Source organism: Pipra filicauda, unplaced genomic scaffold (genome assembly GCF_003945595.2).
Source record: "Pipra filicauda isolate LSUMZ 115617 unplaced genomic scaffold, ASM394559v2 scaffold305_size881528_pilon, whole genome shotgun sequence".
In the NCBI taxonomy this organism is placed as follows: Eukaryota; Metazoa; Chordata; class Aves; order Passeriformes; family Pipridae; genus Pipra; species Pipra filicauda.
In genome coordinates this window covers 576,906-599,142 of record NW_024104427.1, presented here as the reverse complement: position 1 = coordinate 599,142, position 22,237 = coordinate 576,906, and the positions used below count along the sequence as shown (strand labels likewise).

The following is a 22,237-nucleotide window of genomic DNA, read 5'->3' as shown; positions in this document are numbered from 1 at the left end:
AGAATTGCTTCTCCTCTGCAGATAAACAGGGAAGAATACTGGTGCCTAAAATGGTAGGAATTAGTGGATTTACCACCAGTATTTAATAAACACTAAAAGGCAGCCCCCAACAGTTGCTTAACAAATGGTTAAAAGTAAAAATGTTATGTTTTCAAATGCAAACCTTAGGTCTTTCTGTGTCTTGGAGAGCTCCAAATGGTTCAGCTGTAGGGACTGGTCCCTCCCTAACAAAACAGGACTCAATACAGCCAGTCTAGGTCTTTGCTCACCAGTGAAATGATGTCTCTCTCTGTCTCTCAGGTGGGCCAGAGTTGTGCCCCTGGCTTCTATGTAGCTTGGAAACAAAGAACCAAGTAAAATCCCAAATAGCTCAGCACTTAGGTGAAGAGTTCCTTATTTACACTGCTTTTTGACCTGGTCCAAGCCTACTTTAATTTCTCATACCTTCTTAAATCCCACTGCTTTTTCTTTTCAGCATCCTACCTTCACTCCTTGCACCACACCTTCAGGACTTGGATCCTCTGGCTTACGTAAGACTCCCTGCAGCAGATAATACACTGCAGTCTGTTTCCTGTTCACTGTGGCCAGTGATTCTGCCCTTATTCCCATGTGTAGTCATGACAGCACAGCAACTGCCTGAAGATTCACAGAGACAATCATGGAAATTTCTGATCATACAAATTCTGAGAAGGGAAGATCAAATCTGGGGTGACACCACAAAATGTTATAAGTAATGAATCAAACGGTAGTGTTAACAAAATGTTATCTGCTACACCACTACAGAAATCAACAACATTGCCCAGAACTGACCAGACAGCAACTAACTTTAATCCAGAGGCTACAATCATTTTGCCCAGACCCTGACAGCTCTGCTATCTTTGTCTATCACAGCATTAAAACCTGTTCATCCAAGTGGGTGAATATAAATGCCAGAAGCACATTTGGTGCACTGGAATTACTGTAAAAAGTGGTGTTGTGACACTGGTGATATGTGAGGCCTTGCCCACAGTATGAAGGCCCAGTTGCCTGTATACAGAGGTGGGCACCATAATCTTTACCACAGGGCAGCATTCAGCCACGTCTTCTGTTGTTTATAGAAACAGCAGCACCTTGCACTGATAATGCACCTCTCTAATGTGGCCAGGTAAGATGTACAAATAGATGAGTTCTTTCATCCAGTATATCCAACCTCACATCCCATGGTACTAAGTAAAGAAGAGGAGGGTAAAGTTCAGAGGTAATTAATAGACTCCATAGAATTTTACTTACAGATGCGCACTGTTCACCAAAAACTGTACATATCCGTTTCTGAACAACTTCACTGTACATAACGTAATCCTGGCCATACTGTGCTAAATCTGGTCTACTTTACACAGACCAAAACCATTTACATTCAACTACATTAATAATTCTATCAATCTATTACCTTGAAGCAAAACACACTCACACGGAACTGGCAGATGTATGCCAGGAACACTCAAACAAGGCCCGAGACTTTGAACATTAAACACTCTCTGAACAAATCCAAATACTTGCCATGAAGTGGCCTTTCTGGGTCTGACTTTACTTGAAGTATTTTCCTGTGCTGAGGCTTTACCATGCTCCTGCCAAAATGCATTACCACCATTCTCATGGTTCTTAATTCCTTTTTGCTACATCTACATAAAAAATGTCTGAGGTAAAAGGCCTGGCATTTGGGTTTTAGGTTTCTGTAGATATAGTATAGCTTACCCATCCAGCTTGGAGACAGAAAGATAAAACATTTTCCTAACAAACCAATTCCCTCTTGCCTACTTTACAAAACTTCTGTGTTGAGAGGTTTGCAACAGGTATCTCTTACCATTTTTTGCTGTCCTTTCAGCACAGCACTAGCTTTGCGGGTTACTTCACTGCCTTATCAAATTTAGTTCTTTAGACAAATTCTGTTGTGCATACCTCTCATGGGAAAATCTAAATAGTTCTGAATGTAGAAATAAGTCATGTTAAGCAATTGTAGTTGTTGTCCTTACTTGCAGTTCCTGAAGACTCAACTATCACTACCATTTTGAGCTAAGCATTCCCCTCAGGAATAGATGTCGTACGTGCACTTTCTGCTACAACATTTTAAGCCCGCAACTTGATTTTTGCACTGGTGCTGAGTTTCAGTGACATTCCACATTTAATCCCAGCATTTATTTCCAGTTTGTTCAGGAGTGCTACTATAAACCAGATTCTGATGGTCTGCATTTTGCACCCACAGAAAAATCACAACATTAATTTCATTCTGAAGTATCTGATTGAAAGTTGTCAGCAACTACTCCATATAGTGAAATGATCCATATTCATATCTTTCATCCTACACTGCACTACAAGGTTCATACTTTGGCTTAAATCCCTCTGTCTTTATTATCAGACTAGAATCTAGGCATTCTTTACTACAGAGATAACTGCTCAATTTAGACATTTCTGAGTGCCAGTGCAGTCAGGATCTTTGCTCCAATGGCATCCCACCAAGGCTGGCAAGTTCCACAATTGACATTTACACTTCAACTTATTAGAATGAATAAATACATGAAATGGGTCCCAAACACCATCCTAGAAGGCTGCATTACTGCAGGTTCTTTCTATTTCATTCTTTTACCAGTAGCTTTTCAAAATATTTCAAAAGACGTTTAAATCACATCTCTAATGAGATCTTCCCTAACCTCAGCCCTCTTTCTTGAAAATATTTTTGTCACGTAGTATCTCATCATCTGCTCCTTGGTGTATCTCTTATTTACTAAGACAACTCACAAGATCAGGACAACAACCACTCCTACTATGTTTTTGACTATGGCAGAGAAGACATGGAATTCTGATCTTAGCCCTCAAGGCCAAATACGTTTAAAAAGGACTTGTACACTCTGAGATCAGCTCAGCTGGTTAGAGCATGGTGCTAATAATGCCAAAGTTGTATGTTCAATCCCCATACAGGCCATTCACTTAAGAGTTGGACTCGATGATCCCTTCCAACTCAGAATATTCTGTGATTCTCTATGAAACACAGGGGTATTTATGTGTTTTAGCACAGATGTGAGATGCTACTATTTTAGTATTTTGTATAAGGCACAGGCCAAAGAGGTTTCACAAGGACAGTTAAATAGCCATCTCTGTCAGCCAACAGAACAAGACATCCTTGTGCTTCTCCAAAGAGACACACAGAAAACTGACAGTATCCTTCAGACAGCAGAAGAAAAACGTTAAAGGTTCTATGAAAGTCGAGTTCAACAGCACATCATGCTACAGTTTTTCAGTCATTTGCCACCTATGTATCATTACCCCAAATATGAACATAAAATAGCTCCAATACCAAAGTTCAAAAGAAGATCAAATTGCTCTCTTTCACTAAGATAAAAATAGGACAAGTTAAAAGGATGGGGACAAAACTAGAAACTGAGCCATCACCTCTTGAGCAACCCTTGCAATTTAACACATGCTTTATGTCACTTGTATATTTGATTAGTTTTGAAGTATGTCAAACACAAGAACCTAGATCAATGGTGCCACAGGGCAAAGTCATTTTGCCCAACATATGAATACTGTGAAGTACACATAGGCTAATACTTGATTGCTGTGAAATGTTCAAAAATATTTTCCAACATCTACTTTCCACATGTAGCTCATCACATCACTCTCCTATCAGAACAACTTCCATACAATGGTATTAATTCTTAACATCAGCAAGAAGGATAGCAGAAACCTTGCTTTTGGTTCAACCACGATTCACAGGTATTTATTGCATATAAAATGTATTTTAAAATATTCAGTTCATGGTATGATCTATTGTATGCCTTGGACAGAAGCAGCGTTTTGAACGTACCAGAGAATCAATGGATTCAGTTACCTGTTAGGAAAGTAATGCATGATGGATTAGGCATTAACCTATCATCACCATACACATGGTACTAGTATATATGATCTGTTCTCCAGAAATCTTGTGTATTTTTGTAGTTTACTATTCAACCAGAAGGACAGTAGAATAGAGTAAGGTCTACCTTTTCCTTCTAACATATTCCGAAAGCTTCTCTTTCAGGTGATGCTAGAAAATATAAAATATCTGTTACAGATGTCACCAAACTTCATAAAAACATTAAAAGTAACACCTGGTGTATCACTTTAGTAATTTCTGTCAGTGCAAAATGAAAGGAAAAAGGTAAATACATTTATATAGCTATCTTAGTACCTCCAATGACTGCAGGTCATAGAGAAGCTAATTTGAATGTGCAAGGAAGGTAGTTTCTCACTTTTCCTTAAAAAATGTTCTCAGAACCAAAACTTTACAAGTAACCATTAACTGTATAAAATAGCTGACCAACCCATTCAACCAGCTACATGAATTTACAGCCAGCAGGGTGACTACTGGCACGTGAACAAGGCTCTCCTTACCCACCCCCTTTTCTCCCAAATTCTCCACAATTAAGCACCACAGGAAATTTAGACTCCCCTGCCAAGATCGGATGAGAAATTATTTTCTCTTTCCACTTTACCACCTGACTGCTTATCCTGGTGCCATATTCCATCTCCACCTCACATTTACACCACCGAGATTACGGAATATCCTCGGTGAAGACATTTCTCAAAGCTACATCCTAACTTGAAAGCGATGTTCCCTAGAAATGTGGGACTTACTGATTCACTTAGATCCACTTGAGATGGGGCTCTGAGCAACCTGGTCTAGTGCACGGTGTCCCTGTCCAAGGCAGGGGAGTTGGAACTAGATGATCTTTAAGGTCCCTTCCAACCCAAACCATTCTGTGAGTCAATGATCTCCATTATTCCTTCATCCAAAGGCAAGATTTGAGAATTATACCAGATCTATTGTATCTACTCAACCGTGAGGCCATTTCATTTGTCTTTGCAGAAAAGTAATGAAAGAGCTCAAACGCTATAGCCACAAACATAGTATTAAAACACGCAGTCATCACTATCTACTGCATTATTATTAGTTCCACCCGAGCATTTCTTTATTGATGCCTGATTACTGACTGTTAGGGAATTATGTTTTTTCAGCAATACCATTTAGTGGATGCTTCTCACTGTGCAGCACAGTGCTCCTGAGGAGAAGTAAAAATTTTTTTCCCAGAAAAGCCCAGGCCCTTTACCTTGCTCTACACAGAAAATACTTGCAATTTTCATGCATCAAACCATCTTCTATGCTTAAAACCTAAGAGAAGTCTTGCAGTTATGTAAGCAGGAATGACCAGATGTGACTGAAATGCTGCGAGAATTCTGCTGTATCTTCTCCTCATCACACGCTACATCCTCGATGCAGGAATCTGACCAGAGCAGGTGAACCTTTATGCACACACGGATGGAGTCCCAAGGCTTTGATCGACCACAAGGAAATACAGACATTTATCAGGCTGGAGAAACAAGACCTCGCTCGGGAAACGTCCTGATACCAGTGGAACAAAAAAGCAGGCTCAGTGCAAAAGTGAGAGGTGAAAGGGCCACAAACAATAGGGCACTGAAAAATAATCCCTTCATGCCATTCCTTTGCTATTTTATTGCTGCAATGTTTTGGACACAAACTCACATATATATGTATATATATATACATGTGAAGATACAGAAACACGTACATAGGTATATTCATTTCACCATCCAAATATCAGAAAGCCACCCCCCATCAATCATTTTTGCTTCCAGCCTAAACCCAAGTGGGGTTGTTTTTCCTCTAATATCCAGTCTATTGCATGCAGGCAGTAATTAAAATGCAGTATTCTCCCCTGCAAAACCACCACTGGCTTCAGAAAAGGCACGAAGCCCTACAGACAGTAAAGCACAATTTTTTTTATTCTTACTAGCCATTTGTTGGATTCATATTGAACTAAAAAGAAATATATTTCACATTTGTTTTCCATTTTCTGAACTACTTTAAATATATATCCTTTAAGTATAATGACCTAGTTTCTTCTGACATTTTCAAATAATATTTGATAAATTAGTAAGTTTTACTGTAATTTTAATATCTGGATTTTTCCAAGCATGTATGAGGGTGGATAGTCCAGTAACCTTCACAACAACTAGCCATATAGTCTCCAGGAATATTCGGAGTATTTATATTCACATACTGAAAAAAACTGTCAGATTTTCTGATGGCTGCATCCTAGACAAAAATCCTGATATGTTTTAATGTATGAGGTATAGATGCTTACTAAAGCAACCAAAAATTGCACATACTTTAAGTACTGAGCCCTGAGAAGCCCTGAAAAACAGTAGTTTAATTCAATGATTACATCCAACAGTCAAATAATACCACACTGTGAAACTGAGGAGTTTATTAAGGTTGATATGCTGCATTTCCCGAGTGAAATTCCCACAGCAAACAAGCAAATAACAGCTTCAGCAATAAATTTACAAAGATTCTACTAACACACAAAACATTTTAGTAAAGAACCAATTTATTCTTGCAGCTGAAGCCACACTTTCCATGTGTACGGATTTTTAGTAAGCATATATATGTCTGCTCTAAGTCACCAGCAAGGACTCTTTGCAAAATCTATTACAAACTTCACTGCCACCCTACAGTGTTTACAGTTACCTTCCTTGGATATATGAAAAGGCTAAAAGCAAACGTATCTTCCCTTTTTTTTTTTTAAACGGACCTCTTTAGCTTACTCAGTGTGGGCAGCACTAGCTCCTAAATTTAACAATCAGTATAAATCCACTTTAAAGCAAATGCCAATAAGAAACTATTTGCACACACGAAATACATGGGCAATGACTGATACCAGCCTCTTGCTTGCTTAATGTCTGTTAGCAAGAAGCCGATTTTCTCTGAAATCTGTTTAAATATGGTGTTTACCATCTCCCTACCCTTAATAGTGTTTACTCCCCGTTTCAGCCGACATATTTAAAAAAAAAAAAAAAAAAGCCAAAACCAAAAAGCAAGTATAAATATGTTCAAGAAGTATGGCAAATTCCCTTCTCCACCCCCAGAGCGGTAAAGCCACAGCAGATGAGCTGTAACTATGGCCTTGGGAATACAAGTTCCCCAGGCTCTTTTACCACACAAATATCAATCCAAGTTACAAGAGCCCTACCCTCCTACAGTTAATGAAGATTGAGCCAACGAGCCCGCACGACTTCACAGGAATGTTTCCTTCCCGTTTTCCTAACAAGGCTCTCCTCCCATACCGGTCCAGGATGGACTGCAGAAGGGTGTAAGTGGAAGAATCATCACACCACTGTTTAGTGGAGGAATAAATCAAACATGGCTTCCCCCTCCATACATTTCCAGAGTTACATTCACTCCTGCTGCCGTACAATCCCAGTCCTACCCGGCGGGAAGGGGCAGGAGCAGCCTCCACCTCCCCACACTCTCACCGCTACGGGGGGGACATTTGCAGCCTCCACACCCCTTAAGGAGGCGGTTTAAACCCTGGGGAGGCTTTTTTTTTTTTTTTAATCCCTTCCCATTGGTCGTGTCCCCCCCCTCCGGTTTTCTTTCTGACTTGCACTGATTGATCCCCCATTCCCCGGGGGAGGGAGGTGGGACGGGTGGGCACCTCTCCCTTACCCCTTTATGCTGCCCCCGACCTCCCGCAGCGCCGAGGAGGAGGAGGAGGCGGGCAGGGGGGGAAAAGGATGAAGCTGCAACAGCCGGGACTCCTGCTCGGCATCGCTCCTTTCCGCTCCTCCGCCACCCAGGAGTCAGGGCCCAGCCAGCGGCACAAATCCTGCGGCAGCCTCGGGGGGGGGGGGGGGGGGGGGGGGGCAAGGGGCGATCGGGGGGACCCGCGGCCCCGCAGCGAGGGCCAGGTAACGGGGGGGAGGAGGGGGGAGCGAACAAAAAAACCTCCTCCGGGGCACGGGGAGACGGGAGCCGTGGGCTGCCCGGGCGATGCAGACGGTAAGTTTGAGGGGAGCGCAGCCCCGGCGGAGGGGGAGTCCCCGGACCGGGGCGAGCTGGGGTGGGGGGGGCCCGGATGCCCCGCCACGGGACCCCCAGTCCCTCACGCCGCCTCCGCAGCGCTTCGCCGGGCACGGCCCGCGGTCCCAGCCCGGGAGGGCGCTCCCGGTGCCCGCGGCGAGGCGCGGGGCCGGGCGGCAGCATCCCCGCGGGCGGGCGAGCCTCCCCGCCGCCGCTCCCGCCTCCCGCCCGGGGCCTGCGGGAACGTGCCCCGGGTGCCTCCTCCCTTCCCGCGGGGAGGGAGGGGGGGGGTGCGGGGAGAGCCAGCCGCGCTCCCGGCCCTACCGACCTGTGCACTAGCGCATCCTTCCCCGCGGGGAGCCGGGCGAGGCGGCGGCGGTGTCTCGGTGCCGGGGGAGCGGCGGGAGCCGAGGCGACACAGCGGCAGCAGCAGCGGCGGCGGCGGCTCCGGCGGGTCCTGCGCGGCGGCCCCGCCCCCTCCTCCGGCCAGAACCAGCGCGAAAAATCCGCGCCGCTGATTGGCCGCCGCCGCCGCGCGGCCCCCGGAGCGGCCGTTTCAAATCCCCCCGCGCGGAGCCGCCCGCACGCGCCGCCCGCGGGAGCGGCGCCCGCCCCGCGCCGGGAGCGGGGCCGGGAAGCGGGGCCGGGAAGCGGGGCCGGGAAGCGGGGCCGGGAGCGGGACGGCCCGACAGGAGAGGGGCAGCCCACGGGGCTGGGGGGGGCAGAGCCTGGCTCGCCGCCCCCAGGTGGGGCGAGAGCGCGCCCGAGGGCCCGCCCACCGCCGGGGTGGAAAACGCTTGTATCTTTTTTTTTTTTTAAAATATCTTTATGTCGCTGTTGTTGTTGTTTATCTCCCGGTGGGATGCCAGGCCCGGGTAGAAATGCCCTCCTCGCCGCTGGCCTCAGCCACCACCGTGCACGTGCGCTCTCTGGAAAACCCTGATTTAAGCCAAATGTTTTGACTTTCCGTACAACTGCACGCAATTTGGGGGCTGTCCGGTGGTTGTAAGAGCCCAAGTGCGCCTGGCTGCCAATTACCCAGGCTGTCTCTTCTGGAAGTATGGCCCGGGTTATTTTATTTTCTTTTTTAAGCTTGCATCAAAATAAGTACATGTGCTTGCAATTTGCCAATGGAAAGCACAGCTTTTTTATTTATTTAATTTTCTTTTTTTGGTCAAATCATTAAATAGCTGTCATGTTATCATAGGAACAGATATTCCTGTGAAATGTAAAGCAGGTAATGGCCAACTTTTTCAGCTTTCGATGGTTTAATGAAGAGTTTATGGAGCACTGGGTACCTGTGTTTTCTGTACAAGGCAGAGGACAGAGTTCTTCGGTGCTATGGATACTGTAGTAACCTGGTAGCTAAGGGCCTGTAGCAACTCCTGTGAAAGTAAACAGATGATAATTGAGGAGGGGAACACACCGGCATCATACTTCATGGGTAATGGGGAAATTAGACCATCTGTTACAGAAAGGCTCAGACTATTTTTTTCTTTTTTAGACCTTAATTTACTTTCATATGTTAGAGTTTGTTGATGTGTATTTAATGGTGGGTGCACCTTTCTCAGTTAACAGTTGAACAGTGTGAATTTAGTGCTAATTACTTAGTAATGGAAATCTTAATTGTCGGCTGATTAAAACTTTAATCTCAAAGTGGCTGAAGGAAATCTGTCTGTACTGATAAGGTACCTTAACTTGTTTTAGAACCTTTCTGTAAAAAAAAAAAAAAAGCTATCTTTAAGGTGTAAGACAAACAAGGTTTACACCATTAAAGAGAAAGATAAAGTGCCATTCCATTTTATAATAGCTAATTTGGACTACCAGTCGTGACAATTCTATCTATCTTCCTTTCTAGAGTTCAGTTAAACGCATTTACAAAAAAATTAAAGATGCTTTCTAATTAAAAATAGAGACACTAGTATCAATACAAATAAACAGAAGTACAAATATGTGAATCCTGTTGTTTACATAAGGGAATATATAGTCATGCTTTTTTTCCACAGTTGAACCATAATGCTAACATATCAAAAGCACAATATATGGCGTTTGCAGGAGTGTTTCGTGTTCCCCCCCCAAAAAAAGCCCAAACTTTCATAAGAAATTAGGTTAGTTTTCAATAATTGGCATAATATAAATGCTTTATCTACATTCTCTTGGGAATAAACTCTGTGTTCAGGCCCAATGATATAAGTTCATTTTTATGTAAGACTTATAAAAGAGAAACAGATTTTTATTTTGTACTTATTACTAATCCATAATGTCCTCCAGATAACTCCAGTTCCTATGTTTGCCTTTTGTGTCAGTCCTTTAAGGTATAAGTGGAAGGATTTTGTTATCATGGTCAAGGTGACAACAAATCTTCCTTAGCCCTTACAACTCCTATAGATCACTGGCCTTGTCTATGCCACTAAGATTTGTAACCATGTAGTTACCTCCCTAAAGACCCACCCTGCAAATTTCCAGGAAAGCTTATGCTGGGAGTTAACACCTTTAACTGGAATACTACCAGCTTATATTTGAAAGAGTTGAAGGAAACATTCTCCAATTGGTTTCTATTAGTTGCAAATTTGCAGGCTGAACCTCTTGGAGTTTTTATTCTCTTTCATTATATTTTCTTAGGATTTTTGAATTGGCCAATATTTTTTAATGGTTTTGGTTTCAATGACCTATCCAGGAAATATCAAAGATGTATTACTAGAGCAGATAAAAGTATTCATTTATTAATGACTCCTATTTCATCTTATATCTAAAATTTTATTGCTCCTTACTTTCAACTTATATGGATATATTGTGTTAAACAGTATCACAATCAATGTCTCTCTGTTCAACTCAAAGGATTTAAAATAAATGTAGCAGTTGCATATTGCCCTAGAAATATTTAAATATTTTGGAGATTATCAATTAGTTACTAGGCTGACAGATAATTTGCAATTTAAACACTTTTTCAAGATCACTTATTCGGCAATAACTGTAGTTAGTGGCTCTGGCTTTAGGCATATGTTGGGATATGCTGAAATTCTAAAACTGAAGGAAGAATTTTGTTGCAACCTCAGGGACAGTCAGTGCTGGAAAAGCCAAGGCCCTACATTGCAGTTGCTGTAGTTCCACTGTGTTAGGCAGAGCTCAGGATCAAGTAGTGTGTGTATGGAACTACTCCGTGCAACAGTGCAGAGCTCCCTACTCTGAGAGTTTGGTCAGCCCTGTTAACAAGGGGCTGAGGCACATTTTGGGGTACTTGTGGCCATTAGAAGCAATAGGGACCAGCAGTTCCTGTGCTAAAGCTTTGCCTTTCTCCTGGCAAAGGCCAATAGCAATGATGGTGCAGTTCTTGAGCACATTTAATCTCACTGAAGATCTTTGTGGCAGGAGCTTTGTGTTTACATTTCTCTCCTATATGGATGCTAAGGATCGATTGCTTTCTGAGCTCCTTTCTTGTATCCCTTTACCTTTTTGTTTCAGAATTTTGTGTAATAATCTGTAAAATATTTTCCTGAATGCAGTATATCTTGGTGGCAATGTTAAGATAACTCGAAGTAGAGTTAAAATGAATTTATGTGAGTGCAGTACATGTGTTAATCAGATATTTCCAAATTAGTTAGTACCACCAGCACAGCATGTCCACAGTGTTTATTGTACTACAGGTGTTTAATGGGATAAGGACTGTACTAGGCCATATAGAATCTACAAATGTAGTTTTTTCTTGTTTCACAAACTTTTCCACCTATTGGGGTGAACGCTGAAGACATTGTAGTTCTACTTCAAACCAATACACTGGAAAAGTTGCTGCTGCCCATTGTCCTGTTTTGTTGCAGCATAGGATTGCTTTTGTTGTAGCATAGGGTTGTTTTGTTGATGCATAGGATTGCTCAGTGTTGTCCCTACTGTCACCATTACTCTCCATTTCATGCTGTCAGCTGGCGGCCCATTACCTGAGCGCTGACTTTGGCCAGCAGTCCATGTTTTCCCTTCGGATTAACAGAGAGTAGTCGTTGTTTTCAACCTGTCTGAACCTATCCTTATCTATGTTAGGTATAGCTAGGACAGAGCCACTGATCCTTCAGCATGTCATCTGTGTGTCCTCACCACTGTTAAGAAAAATCTTTATCAGCATGTATGCACTTATGTCCTTGGCCGTGCACCATATTGCATGCCTTTTAATATGGAGACAGCAAGCTGCTGCTGTAGAATTAAGAAAGAATGAAGCGTAAACTTAAATCAGCGTTTCAAAATATTTTATATCAAGTGTAGCATATTCGTCCTCAAATTATAGTAGTAAACGTGTTCTTGAGAACTTACACATCTGCTAATTAATCTGAATGAAAATTCATTGAAAATGGTTATTCAAAAAATTTGGCATTGTGCATTAGAATCGCTTTTACTTTTAAATTAACTTGAAAATGAGAAGGTATGGGCTTTTCAGACTTTTTGTATGTTTTGTGTAATCTCATATAAAAATGGAGCAATGGTATTTTTTGATTGTAAGTTGATTCTGTGGGAAAAAGAAAATAATCTACTTAGAGAATTTCAAACAGAATTAGTCTCTCTCCTAATGAGAGGCCTCTTACGGGCAGCTACAGCTTATAGCTTAAATACTGATCGAGTAAGATATGATATCCTGATGAAAATACACAGTTAAATGTGAATCTTCCTCAGACTATGAGATACACCAGTCTGTTTACCAGATATGTTTTCAGATAGGAAAAGAATGGAGTAAATGTCACTCTTCTTGCAAATATCTGTGTGTTTGCACCATTTGTGCTGAGCAGGAGGAAGGGAAGTGTAATTGAGGAAGCAAAAGGAAGAGGAAAGTTGAAGACATGAGGGAGTGGGATACATCTTCAGGGCAAGGCAGAGGCCAGGAGAAAGGAAAACTGAGGAGCATGTCCCTGCTGTTTTCCAGTGTTTGGATGATAAAAACCAGCTGTATATCAGTTCTAGGCAGCTAACGTGCTTCAGCCTGGTGTAAGTAACTTCAGTGCGCTAATAAATTTAGCTATAGAAGTTATATGTCTCTAATTATCTTCAACATCACGATGACTTAATTTAAACATTGCTGACATTCAGAATAAAATAAATCTAATCTCTGTAGAAACACACAGCTTGAGCATTCAAAACACATTAACTCTTCTATCTCTTGATAGCATAGTATGTTACTGTTTAAAAGATAAATTTAATATCATTAAGAAGTATATATACCAAAATACTTTAATAATCAGAATTAATGTTTAGCACTCCAGAACAAAACTATAGTTTTTTGACTTATGTTTGGTATGTATTTCTAGGTCTTAGCTTGTTAGGGCTAAAGCTTAACTCTGTAACTCTTAGCTTTTGAGGAGCCATAACGTAGGTTTGAATGCTAAATTGTTCTGCATTTCAAATGGCTGACTTATGTTTAACCTTCATGTAATTATTGGTCAGCAATAATCACAATTTGGTAAGTTATATAGCAATGGAAGTCTTGAAGAGTGTTTTTTCTTCATTTTGGCAGAGAAGTGACTATTGATATTTCCACTCTATGCCAGGGCCAAAGAATAAAGTTTGTTAAGGGTTGAATAGGCCAGATAGATAATGCTACTACTGTTTCCAGCAGATGCTAATGCAGTGTTTTATTTTGCACATATATTAATCTTTGCTGCCTCAGTACAGAATGGTGAGGGTAACTATGTCTGTCCTAAAGGTTAATTTCATTCTTTTTTAAGGCATGCCATTATTCTGTTAACCATAATTGCTCTTTTTTGAATGATTAATTTGATCATATGAACTGTTTCTAATTATATTGGTGGCTGGCAATTTCCTGTACTGAGAAATTGTAGCTGTGATCATATCCCATTTACTCAGTATATATGCCTTGAGAAAAATGCTCACTGACAGGCATTTTCAGAAACATCCACTAATTTTGAGAACTGTTTGGAGACTTTATATAAGATGCCTAGCACTTGTTTTACATTGGTGTTGAGTACGTGCAAATGTAGTTGACAAATGAGGGCTGAAACAACTGGATTTGACGCATAAGATGAGCAGGCTTGTAAATGCGGGCCGAACTGCTAAATTATCACCTGTGCTGTTTCTGCAGTGAAAACTGAAAGGAGTAGGATGTGTTTCTTGCACATTTTACAGTTTTCTTACACTCTTCTCAAGCTCGACATGCTCACTCCTGTAAGCTCTGTTTGTTCGCTTCAGTTATTGTTAATGAAGCAGAGCGTGCGCTCTGCCAGGCAGTGCAGGGCTGTGTGAGACACTCCTGCCTGGTGAACTAGCCCTGGCAGGGAGCAGAAGGGCTGCTGGGCTGCCTGCAGGACTCACTGTCAGCAGCTCAACCCTACACACAGCACTGATCCCACCGTGGCAGTTCCGGCTCCAGTGCCAAATCTGCGTCCAGTTTGCATATGGCAGGAGAACATCAGGCTGCCTCAGCTGCATTTACAGCAGCTGAACTAAACTGTAATTCAAATGAAGAATGTGCTCAGCAGAGAAGAGGTGTTGGGCCTGGCCAGCGTGTAGAACACAGCCTACATGAAGATTCACCCCCCCTGCGTTGTCTCACGCTGAAGCTGGGCATGGTTGTAGTACCACCGTGCTAATAATAGCATCACTGCCGTGGGCACGAGCCACCCTGCATTGAACACTCCTCCTTTTGCAACTGCTGCAGCGACTGGGCATGTGGTGTTTGCTGAAGGGCTGATGTGATGTGCATTTTCTGGGGCTGAACTGGTTCTTCAAAGCAGGAATAAACTGTTTGCACTGGTCCAAAGGAGGTAATAGGCACTTAAATGGCACTCAGAATTCAGGAGTCTAACTGATTCAAATCCCCAAATTTTGTCTTGTCCCAGAAGTACTTTATAGAACCCAGAAGAGGCACTTTTGTTTCTTACTTAAAGTACACCACTGATAGCTTGCAGCTCACTGGGAGCTGCAATACCAGGATCTCAAACCTGAACATTCTCTCTGGTGATCCAACATGGAGGCCTTCAAAGTGCAACTAAGTGATTTGCCACAGCATTCCATCTTAAATGCACATTCTACATGTGTTCCTTGCTTCATCTACACTTGTAAAACTGTAATCCCAGTGCCTGAGGGGAGTCTGGTCTAGCCCACTGTGGACCTGCAGGAAGGAATCGCTGCAAGCCTTTTTATGTGCTCCCTGATTTGCCTGTCCCCAAGGATTTTTACGGGCAGGCAGCCTGTAGGCCTGGTATGGATGTGTCCTTCACAATACATTAAAGAACTTTATCAGACTTCCACTGGCTCGTTAAAATGGGACCTGTGATCCCTGCCACTACACACACACTGCCTCTCCAGCTCTGTATTGCCCTTTCTGATTGCTGCTGCCACCTCTGGGGCTGGGACACACCTCTGTTCATGAATCATCTCAGGCACTACTGCAGTTCTCAGCCTGTGTGAAAGGTAAACCAACTCCCTCCATGAATGGATCACAGGTTTCTGCTTCAGTGTTTTGGGCCGGAGAGCTTCTGCTGCCCAGCTACAATCCACTGTCTGCGTTCATCTTCCTGGGGCCATCCTAAGAGTGTAATAAGTTGTGAGGCATGCTCTCAGAATTTACCACTTTGCTGACTGTATGAACAGCAAATAGAAATCCGAAGGGTGCTTTGGAGATGCTTTTTACAATGCAATATAAGCATATTGACTGGGCCTTTTCAGAAGTTGCTGGGTCTAACTGATTCGGGAAAGAACATAAAGAAGTCATTGATTCAGTGGGAAACATTTACCCAAGAGTCATGTTTGAATAGCTCAGATCTCGGAACAGAATTCCATTTTGGCAATGGCCAGTAATCATTTAAAAATTTACTGTGGCTTCTGAGAATTAATTTCTAGGTTGGTTTAAATAATCAGATATCATATTCTCTTATTTCATTTTCATGTTGTTGTTGTTGGGGAATTAATTGTATGTTAAGTTTTGAATAATTTTAAAGATTTCATTTATTTCCCAACTATTCTTGCCTTTTAAAAAGAAAGTCTCAAGGGCAGAGACTTAAAAGCCTTACATGTTTTTATGGCACCAGTATGGGAGCCCTCAGCATGAAGGTGTCCTGTTGAAATTGAAATATTGAAATATAAATGTTAAATAATGATGTCTTCTGAAAGTAAGAGCCATAGTTTTTACAAACCTTTTGCACATTCATGAGTATGTGCCAGGTAGAAAAGCACTCTGGAGTTTGAAAGATGAACCCCTTTTGAACTATAAGGATCCCATCTCAGTATGATTCCTGGGGAGAAAATCTTGTCTTGTCCAAGTGTTTTGGATTTATGTAGGCCCTGTGGAGTTCACTGGTGGGTTTATTTGGCAGGTGGGCCTTATTAACCTGCCAGCAAGGGACTGTTTGACCTGCTTAGGTCTGTAGAGCTTGTAAATAAAGATTCTGTCAGGGAAGAGAAATTCTCTTGTGCTTTGGACTATTTATATCTCTTCTAACTGTGGCTGTTAAAGCTTATAAAGAAACAGAAGGTCTGGGATGTGAGACAGAAAGCCCTGAGGGAGTCTTACGTGTTGTATTTGGATTGCTGTGTTAATATCCTAAAATAAACGCCGCATGCCAGAAAGTGGGGAATACTTTTATTGTGATTATTATTAACTCGAAGACATAAATTATTGGTTATTGAATGGAGTATAGCTGAGCTTGGCTGCAGAGGACAATAAAATAACCTCTTAATTTAACACTAGCAGCTACTGGCAATCAATGGGAGACAGACATTTAACCAGCTTCATTTCCCTCTTTTTTCTTTATCTTTTTCTTCGCATTATTCTTACATTTAATAATTACTAGTATTAACATTTTTTACAGCTCGGGTAACTAATGAATACAATAAGTTTACAACAAATTGTAATCATAATCAACCTGTGATAGACTCATCATCAATGGAATTACTTTAATTGGGCAGAAATATTATATTGAAAGGTATGTTATATTTCAGATTGAAAAAAAATCTCTTCAAGAAGTCTTTTAGCCTGTCTAGTGCAGGTCTGATGATAGGGTCCTTTCTAACTCTGTGACATGTAATTTTAAATAAGTGTGTCTGAATCAGTGAAAGGACTTTACATTATTTTATTTATACTACTTATAATGTAAGAAAATGTTTTTCTCTTACTCAGACGCCACCAGTTTGGACTAGTTGAGCAATCTTTTCGAGAAAGGTTTCCTTCTGCTTCAGCTGACCTACAAAGACACCCAAGTGCTACTGCAGATCAAATGACAGGTTCAGCGTCTGCCAGAGTTGAGGTTTTGAGTCTATATTCCTCGTTCATTCACTTGAAAGTCAATTTTGCAATATTTCTGCCTTCTGTCCTGAACAGACTCAATAAATGTTTTTTGACCTTAGTCGGGTTAGACTGTTCTGCTACTTACACATTCTAGAGATATTTTAAAATATTAAACAGTTTGTAGAGAATCTGTTGAGTTTACAATTACAAACATACTGTCTGCAAAAGTATTTCACCCAAGTTGCTGCTGCGGCCCAGGAGAACTTGCTATTGGGGAAGGACAAGTAGGGTATTACTGCTGATGCACACTGATTGGAGAAGGGCTTCCAAATTCTTCTTCCAAAACTTTGCAAGTGGAAGCCACTCAGGAGAGATGCCAAGAGAGGCAGTGCCCTTCCTTCTTTTGTCTACCTCCTTTCCAAGGGGCATCTCTTTCATGAGCTGGAGCCCCTGGCTCCCAGCCCTGCTATGATGTGGGACTGGCAAACTGCTGTGCACCTGTTCTGGGGGGATTAGCCACCCAGTGATAGCCCATGCCCAGAATTTCCTCCACAGATGGTATTACCCTTCAATAAGTGAGTCAGAACCGTTTGACTTAGAGCTTTTTATAGTTGTTGTTGAGGGTAATGATAATCATCCTAAGAAAGTCTAGTTCTTAATCTCTCATACTGAATAGTTATGCCACTGGTTAAAGAAGATACCAACCTGCCCTTCACTCCCATCCCTATCAGCTTTACCAGCACTGGCAAAACACTGCTAAGCTTTTATGATGATCTGTCATTACATTGGGAAGCGAGTGTTGTCTGGTAGATGAGATACCAGACTGAGGCCAGAATTGACTCCGCTAATTAATTCACCATTGGGAAATCTAAGACAATATTACTTCCTCTGCTGTTCTGATTTTCCTAACGATAAATACATTCGTTTGAGAATTCAATAAACAACTCGTGCTGAAAATCAAGTATGCCAGGATTGGTTTGCAGAACGGGGCTTTATGTTAAATTTTCTAGTCCAAAGAATCAAATATTGTCTGTATTGTATTCATACATGTTGATATGCACCATATACCAGTATGGTGCAATTGATTACAGAAATAATATTTACCATGTTTTTTCTCTTTTGTCTACTGCTTACAAGCCTTTGTCATTCTAGGAGAACACAGGTTTTGATATAAATACTTTATTTTATTGCTCTTGAAGACTGTCCATATAGTTGAAGGAATAAATGTCCTAAATATGATTCTACCCAAGTCTCTCTTTTTTTATCTTTTTCTCTTCTCTATCTCCTCCTTTTTCCCTTTTTTTTTCTTTTTTTTCCCCCTCTTGTTCTACAAATACATAAAAAGAATCAGGCACTTCCTGCTATCCTTAAGCACAAATTTAGTTCCTGGTATATCCACTCTAACGTATTCAGGAAGGAAGGAATAATCTTTCTGAGGCTGTAGTGCTTTTACAGTGGCTGCAGTAGCTGTAACTCAGACTGTAGCTCCATACTGGAGGAATTGTATAATGTTTGATCTTTGGGAGTAATAAGGAACAGGCCCATTCATAGGTGAGAATAATACACATTGTGCAACACAGTGAAGAGACAAATGCTCCTGCATAGAGGAGACTACCATCTGCTAGAATTAAACAATTCATACCAGACACAAAATTCACTGAATAACAAATTTTTTTTTCTAAAATAACCCCCTCAGTTTTCTGGCTAGGATAAAGTAAGACCGATTAGGTACACTTGTAAAAGGTGGATTTTATGAAAGAGGATGTTAAGTGCTCTAGAGAAGAAGGATTTGCAGGAGAAGCATGATAAGATAAAGATTTGTCCAAAATAGGACTGGGAAATGGCTAAGTGGGAACTGTGAGCTGAGTGTGTGGGAGGGGAGGAGGAAAGCATTCATTTCACCCAACACTGAGAACAGAAAGAAGACAGGGGTGGAGGGCAGATTTCTGTTTGCTAGTCTGCTTAAAATTAAATGACCTGTTGATTTCAGTCCTGCAAGGTATTAAAACTGTGTTCATTAGGCTTTTAATGTATACTTATCAGTGAGTTTGTTGTGAATAGTTTCTATCTGCCCTTTCTTCTAACTACTCTCTTTACCTCACCAAAAAAATCCAGGTGACAACCAGCCTGATTCACCTTTCAATTCAGTAAGATTCTACTTGATTTAGATCTGGCCGCTTTGCTTTAAAGATACCAGCTGTTAATTGTAAGCAGCAGCTGTAGGGCTGCTCTAGTGTTCACCTGCGAGCAGTCAGGTCCAATGTACCCTCACACCTTCTCCTGGCTCCCATGGCAGCGGGAGGTAGGACAGAATAGCACAGGGTAGGTTTTACTGTTGGTGCAGCAGGAAAACAGAGCTGCCTGGCAAAGCAGCCTTTTGTGGAGTATATCAAGCTCTGGCCCTGTTTTGCCATAAATTAGCTGGTTTAATAAACATTTCCTGCAGCCTTTAGTAAACAGACTGTTTCATGCTTGAACTTATTAACATACTCTTATCTTTGCTATAAAATGTATATAATCATGAGAGATTTCCGAGTGACAGAGTGATTTGTGAAAACATCCGCATAATGTTTTTCCACTCGCTTTCAGCCCCGTTCCTGGATTCGCTGGCTGAGACAATGTTTGGAGTAAAGTCACATGATCGATCTGCATTTTCTTGCAGTCTCCCTGAGCTGTTGCACCACTCCTTTTCATGCCAGGTATTCTGTTGATCTATAGATCCAGGCTCCTTCTTTTAAGGGTAATCAATCAAAATTATACAGTGTTTAGGATTTCAGTCAGAGAGATTATGTCAGAATTAGAACATTCTTGAGTGAAGGTCATATAAATCAATCTTTCAGTTATTCCATTTTCAGTTTCATTGTAATGAACAGTAGCCTGCTTGCAGTGAGAAAGCTTATGGTGCTAGAATACTGATAAGACGATACTGCATTCAGAGTACATTTTCCACTATTGGATGAAATCTGCAATGCGATATATGACATATATGCAATGGTCTGTGCTGAAAAGCCTTGAAATTGTCAAATGATAACATTCTGGGGATGATGCTGGTTTGCAAAATCATTGAATCTCCTTTATTGCAGACAGAATTCTAATGAACAAAATAATAACAAAGGACTTTTAGTAGAATTGTATTAGAAAAAACATACCATTCTTTCAAGTTATCATATTAAACAGGTTAATGGTGTATTGTTGTGCATACTTAACACGGGGGTGTGCTTTTACATGGGCAGTAATGCCTAACAATTAACATCACTTTTCCTACTTAAAATACTTGACAAGTATGTAGCTAAGTAGCCATTTTAATTGCCTGTGAAATTGGAACACTGAGAAGTGAGGAACTTGGCATTGGGATCAGGCTGATGGTATTTGGTGTTTGCTGCCAGTTACTCAGGTGGTTGTCTAAACTCCTTGATCTTTCATATATACAACCTATATGTACTTCCTAATGTATATATTGAACCTGTGCTCACAGGACACTATAAAGCAAGTACTACTCTTTGAACACGCTCCTACTCACCCTGGGGAAATTGCTAAAGCATGCATACTTCTATTTATTTACTATACACAGCCCTCCACTGACGTGCCAATATTCCAAGGCCTGTATGTTCCAGTCTATTTACTCACTTCCCTTTCACTAGTTCTGTGCTTCTCACCAGCATCCCCCTGGGTTAAGCATATTTGGTTACCACTCAGTTCTGATTTGCATGTGGCTTCCTCCAGTTCCTGTGCACCCTTGCCCTGCATAGAAGTGCAGCTGGAGGCTGCAGGGAGGAGGAGGAGGAGGAGCTCTCCAGGGTTCTGCTCAACCTGAGGTGCAAGGATCTGGGGAGAAATTCCTCAAATCTGCCCTTCAATCCAGCCAGCTTGAATCACCTTGCAGAAATGACATGCCCAACAGCTCTAGAGGCCAGGTGATGCATCAAACTGGTAAAGTCTCTCCATGTCAAGGTTAAAAATGGAAACGGGAATTCTGGCAACTCCCTGTCTACCTGTCTGCATTGTGATGTTCTGAGTAGTGTCCTGGGTGAACAGCTTGCAGTGGTGTTTCTGAAAGGATGGTAGACCAATGGAGGTGGAGACAATGGTTGTGTAGGAGGAGAGGGTGGAGTTTCAGCAACAATGAAGTTGTGGGCTCACGAGAACTGGGCCTGCAGCTGATAGTCACTTTCGGAGGGTCCATTCAGGAGCCATCTTACCATGCTGGGAATCGCAGATAGTCTTGAAGCAATGTGTAACATAGTTTTTAAGCAAAATTTGTAATGGGAATTTTTAAGGAGGTGACTTTAACGTTATCTTTCTGGTTTTACTGGAAATCTAACAGCATCGCCTTTTTATCAGCAGCTTCAGTGGGGACATTTGAAAGGATCAGTGCTACCTGACGGATTGACCTTGACTTGGGCTACGCAGTCGGGGAAAACATTTGCAGAGTTTTTACACCAAGCCTGCTGCTTGTGAGTGTAAGAACGGAGGGATGACAAGCTTAAGACAAAGCACGAGGACCACAAAAGCCAGTGATGATAATCAAGCAAAAAACAGAGGAGCCAGAAGGAATGGGGGAGAGATAAAGGGGCACAATAAGAAGTGCACCAGGATATTGTGCAGCTCTTCTGGAAACAATCACAGATGTTAAGCAGCCCATTAGGGAGGAACAAATCTCTCCATAATACCAGACCTGGCCAACTACAGCACGAATGCAAGTGTGGGTACGTGAGCGTGGGCCGTGTGTGCCTCTGCAGTGCGGAGGCTTGAAGGCAGGTTTGCCACCACCACACACGAGCTGGGACACAGCAATGTACAAGTAACCTTGGTGACAGAGGCAGGGCTGAAACAGCGGATTCATAGCTCCCAGCTCTGTGCTCAGACCACTAGACTACCTTCCGTGCGTGTTTATCAGCAGCAATGAAATACAGCATTGCTGCTGCAGGCAGTGCAGGCAAATGGCAGCAACGCTCTGTGCTCACCCTGTTTCTCCTACTCCTTCCCCAAGCACTGCTTTCTGACTATGACCACAGACTGGATAAAGGGACTCGCAGGCCTTTGGTTTAGCCCAGTGCAGTCGTTCCAGTTTCCGTAATTCCAAATGAAGCCTTCATCCAACCTAAATAAAGAATAGGATGTGG

At 42.0% G+C, this 22,237-nt stretch overlaps 1 protein-coding gene across 6 annotated transcripts in view; it reads right to left on the bottom strand.

Moving 5' to 3' along the window:
• Positions 1 to 8,354, bottom strand: part of NSD2 (nuclear receptor binding SET domain protein 2) — a 74,167-nt gene extending 65,813 nt beyond the window's left edge. For 4 of the 6 annotated variants that reach the window (XM_027715535.2, XM_027715537.2, XM_027715538.2 and 1 more), the window contains exon 1: positions 8,223 to 8,354. The gene's annotated coding sequence lies outside the window, so the exon portion shown is untranslated. Of the gene's footprint in view, positions 1 to 7,158; positions 7,179 to 7,540; positions 7,561 to 8,222 lie in introns of those variants that run through there. The other 2 variants (XM_039383345.1, XM_039383346.1) reach the window with 2 other exon arrangements.
• Positions 8,355 to 22,237: the final 13,883 nt, after the last annotated feature.